Source organism: Propithecus coquereli, unplaced genomic scaffold (genome assembly GCF_000956105.1).
Source record: "Propithecus coquereli isolate 6110/MARCELLA unplaced genomic scaffold, Pcoq_1.0 Scaffold399, whole genome shotgun sequence".
In the NCBI taxonomy this organism is placed as follows: domain Eukaryota; kingdom Metazoa; phylum Chordata; class Mammalia; order Primates; family Indriidae; genus Propithecus; species Propithecus coquereli.
In genome coordinates, this window is record NW_012149718.1 from 1,828,177 (window position 1) to 1,832,716 (window position 4,540).

Sequence of the window (4,540 nt, forward strand, 5' to 3'; positions counted from 1 at the left end):
GGCCCTGTATTTGTGAATTTTCTAGCTTTCCTCTGCTATTTATGTCTCGCTTCATTCCATCATGGTTGGCAAAGATTCTTCGTATGATTTCGATATTTTAGAAATTCGTTGAGGCTTTTTTTGTGGCCCCACATGTGATCTGTATCCTGTGTTCCCTGTGCACTGGAGGAGAATGTTTACTCTGCTGCTGTTGGGGAGTTTCTATGTGTCTGTCCTGACCAGCTCGTTTGTGGTGGTGTTCAGTCTCTATGTCCCTGTTGACCTTCTGTCTAGCTGTTGTGTTCATTATTGACAATTGAGTATTGAAGTCTCCAACTATTATTGTAGCACTATTTCTCACTTCAGTTCCTTCAGTGTTTGCATCATATGTTTTGGGGCATATACGTTTATAATTCTTGTATCTTCTTGATGAATTGAGCCTTTTATCAATGTATAACATCCTCTTGTGCATTTGTGCAATAGGTACAATGTGGGTGAGCAGGTCCTTGATGTTCTTAGGGTCTTAGTGTACTGGTGGGGATGTAGGGGTCTTGGAAAGTTTACTGCAAAATCACCTGTGAGTAGTGATTGGTTGCCCACGCTGTGTTGACAATTGGAAACATCAGAGACATGGGGCGATGCCGTTCTTTGTATCAGCTCTGCCCCTGGTACCTAGTGACGTACATGCCAAATCCAAATGTCTCATGGCTTGGAGAGAGAGGGGGTCTCAAAGCAACAAGGTTTTAAAACCATGTTCTTAGGACACATTTCAGATGCTACCTAGGTGAGGTGGGAAGAGAGAGAGGGACAGAGGTGGGGAAAGAGGAGGGAGGAGAGCAAACTGACAGGTCTCTGGATTTTCCCTCCGAGTTCAGATTAGAGAAGCCACATTTATCTGGTTTATATACTTGACATCTAGATCAGATTGAGTTTGGAAAGGTATTTCCACTACTTTAAAAAAAAATGTTGAAAAGAACCAGGTGCAGTGGTGTGCACCTGTAGTCTCGCTACTTGGGAGGCTGAGGCAGGAGGATTGCCGAGTCCAGGAGTTCGAGGCCAGCCTGGGCAACAGAGTGAGACCCCATCTCTTAAAAAACAAAACAAAAAACTGTTGAAAAGCAGATCACCACACAGAAGATAAAATACAAGCTCCTTAGTTTTAGGAAAGCACACGTGCTTACTTAATAGTTTCATCACTAATAATTTGCTGCCGTGTTTCGTGCTTGGGTGAAGGACTGTTTGTACCTTTCCACTGCCCTGTCTGTTCATGGCGGCCCACAGTCAGAAACAGAGGCTGAATATGATCACCGGCGTGTCGTGGGCATTGCTCTGTGAGTTCGTAGACTTCGGTGCTGCTGATGGGATGTCTGATGCCAGCCTAATTTTTCTTTCTTTGTAGGTGAAATTTTTGTTAGTTTGTTTTATTCTCTAGAAGGTTTTGGGAACCACTTACTGTCTTTGGTGTTCTGTAGTTACAACAGGGTGTATGGAAGATTTTCCCATTCGTTTTCCTTGGCAGCTTGAGTCTTTTCAGCCTGAAGACGTGCGTTTAGCTTTGGGGAATGTTATGATGTGAGAGCTTATTTCCTCGTCCTCCCTCCGCGGCCTCATCCCTCTTTCGGAGACTCCAACACGCAGAGGCTGCGTCCTCTGGGCTGCTCCTTGTGGCATTTTTTCCTCTCACATTTTCTATCTCGTTGGTGTTTTGTTCTAAAGCTGAGAGATTTCTCAACTTTATCTTCCAGCTTCTCCATTTAGTTTTAAATATCAACATGACATATACTATCTATGACTTTTTGGGGATAATTTTTATAATTGGTCCTTTTCAAAGCATCTTGTCCTTGTTTTGTAGATGCAACATCTCCCTGAATGTCTTTGAGTGTGTTTGGGATGTTTTTACAAAGGTCTTTTGTGTTCCTTAAATTAACTGTTTCCTCTGGGTGTATTTTTCTTTTTTGAGATGGGGTCTTGCTCTGCTGCCCAGGCTGGAGTGCAGTGGCATCATCACAGCTCACTGCAGTCTCCAACTCCTGGGCTCAAGCGACCCTCCTGCCTCAGCCTCCCGAGTAGCGGGGATTACATGCACCTGCCACCACAGTTGGCTAATTATTTTATTTTTTGTAGAGACAGGGTGTCACTATGTTGCCCAGGCTGCCTGTGAACTCCTGGCCTCAAGTGGTTCCCCTGCCTCGGCCTCCCAAAGTGCTGGGATCACAGGCTGAGCCACCGCGCCCGGCTTCCTCTGGGTGTATTTCTGTATTAGTTTACCTTGATCTCGATTTCTCTTGCTGCCAGCCTCCCTCGCATGCTGCAGTGACACGCGGTGGCCCTGGCTTCTCCGGCCTCCTCTTCTGTGTGTCTGTTTCCTGTTAGAGAAGCTCCCGCCTAGTCGGGGTGACATGGGGCTCTGTGCGTGGGTGGTCTGTCAGTGGTGGCCTCGCTTTGGGGAAGGAGCCGTGGAGCCCAGGGCTGGGGCGAGGACTGTGTGCCTCGTGCACTGGCAGCTCCCTCGGAGCCTTCGCCCAGGTGAAGGTGACCTTTTCCTAGCAACTGGGGACATTCTGGGGTGCGTGTGGGACTGCCAGCTGTTCGGCCTTGGGGGCCTGCTGGGCGGTGCCAGGCTCACCTTCCGTCCCTCCCTCCCCGCAGCCGCCCACACTCCCCCCACAGGGCCTGCGGGGGAGCTCTGGGGCCAGGCTGGGCCTCCTGCTCCCGCCCTGGCCGTCGGCACACCCCTCTGCTTCCCATTGCATGTGCTGAAGTCCCTCGTCCCTGGCACAGTGACGTCCCCTCCCCTGCAGCAGGTCTCGGGAAGGTTGAGACGGGAACAGTGGGCTCAGCAGACTATCTTGAACCGGAAGCACCAACTGCGGTGCGGCCGTCCCAGCTCCCTGCTGCTGACCCGCGATCCACGTCGTTCTCTGACCGCGGGGTACCAGGTCCCGGCGTGTGCCCGACTTCCCCCTCTCGTGGCCCGGCTCTCTGTGGACGTTGGGTTGCCACAGCGCGGCGGCTGTTGGTTTGCTCTCCCGTCGAGAGCAGGAACCCCATTTGTGGCTTCTAGTTTTTATGAAAATTTTTATTATTTTCATCTGCTATTCATTAACTATTATTTTCTATTTTATTTTAATTTTGTTACGAAAATTCCACCCAGCATTGTGCTCGCTGGCTGTATCAGGTGTCTGTGCGTCAAACCATCCTTCTATCAACCCGCTTAGCTTTTTCCTGTGTTTCACAGTAAGCTGCGCCAACAGGACACTGCACTCGGGCACGTGAGCAAGCCTGCCACTGGCTGGGGTTCGGTGTTTACGCTTTGGCATGTGAAATAATGCAGATCTCCAGGGAATCCTTCCATGGATTTTGACAAATGCACAAACACAGGTAACCCAAACCCCACCGAGATTCAAGACACGACCATCGTCCCCGACGCTGTCGGGACCCAGACGAAATTGTGCTTCTGCCCTCCCCTGTCAGTTCCATCCGACTCCCCAGAGATAGCCACCGTTATTTTTTAAAGCTTAAATTAGTTCACCTTGTCTTAAAACTCGGTTTACATGGCCTCACGCGGCGAGCATTCCTGGCCCGGTACCACGTGTCTCAGACTCCCTGATGCGGCTGCGTCACTGCCTTGTCCCCGGGGGTTGAACTTGCTTCTGCATTAGACTGTCTGATATTGTCGTCTACGCTGTTTTCATTGTCGTCATTCTTTCTCTCCTTCTTGAGGTTAGATCGTTTCTACTGCTGAGTCTTCCAGTTCTCCGACTCTTCCTTGCCTACCATGTGGCTCCTGACCCCCAGCCCCAGCCCTAGCGTGTCACGGTGACGCCCCATCTGTGGGTCCACGTGATCCCACCCGGCCACCTGCACCTGCACCCAGACCGGGGTTTCCTGCCTCCCGGAACACGCCGGTGTCTGCAGCGGCGGCCGCACCCCTCCCACCCCGCCGCTGCCAGCTAGGTGCGAGCACCTTCCCCAGCCCTGCACTGCCAGGCCCAGTGCGGCGCTGACCCTCTCGGGGGCCCCCAGACCACGCCGGCACCCCCCTTACTCTGCATCTGCTGAGTCCGTTTCGTCCCCAGGACTCTGCCCTCGGGGAGGGATTTCGCGCATTCCCCTCTCCATCCGCTCCTGTATCCACCGCCTGTTGCCGCAGGGCCCCGAGGCCAGGACTCTGCCGTCAGCACACAGGTATCTCTGCTGCGTGGACAAGAGTCCTGGGGCAGGCGGCCTGTGGCAGGGGCTGCTGGCGCTCTGTAAGGGCAGGTGGTGGGTCTTGTCGACTTTGAAAGCCAGCGTCTCTCACCCCCGGCTCTGCCGTCGCGGGGTACAGGGAGCCACGGGCCACACGCGAGCAGATGGGCTCGCTGGGCCCAGAAAGGCAACTGACAGACTCAGACATGGGCCAGATTCGGCCCACAGACGGGGGAGTTTGCCACCCTGTGCGTTAATGTTTTCCTGTGCACGGCATAAGCTCACAACACGAGATCGCCTCGACTCTGAGACCAAAGAAGAAACAGGATTCGGAAGTTTCAGTCGAGCCAGTGGTGCCACGTGCACGATC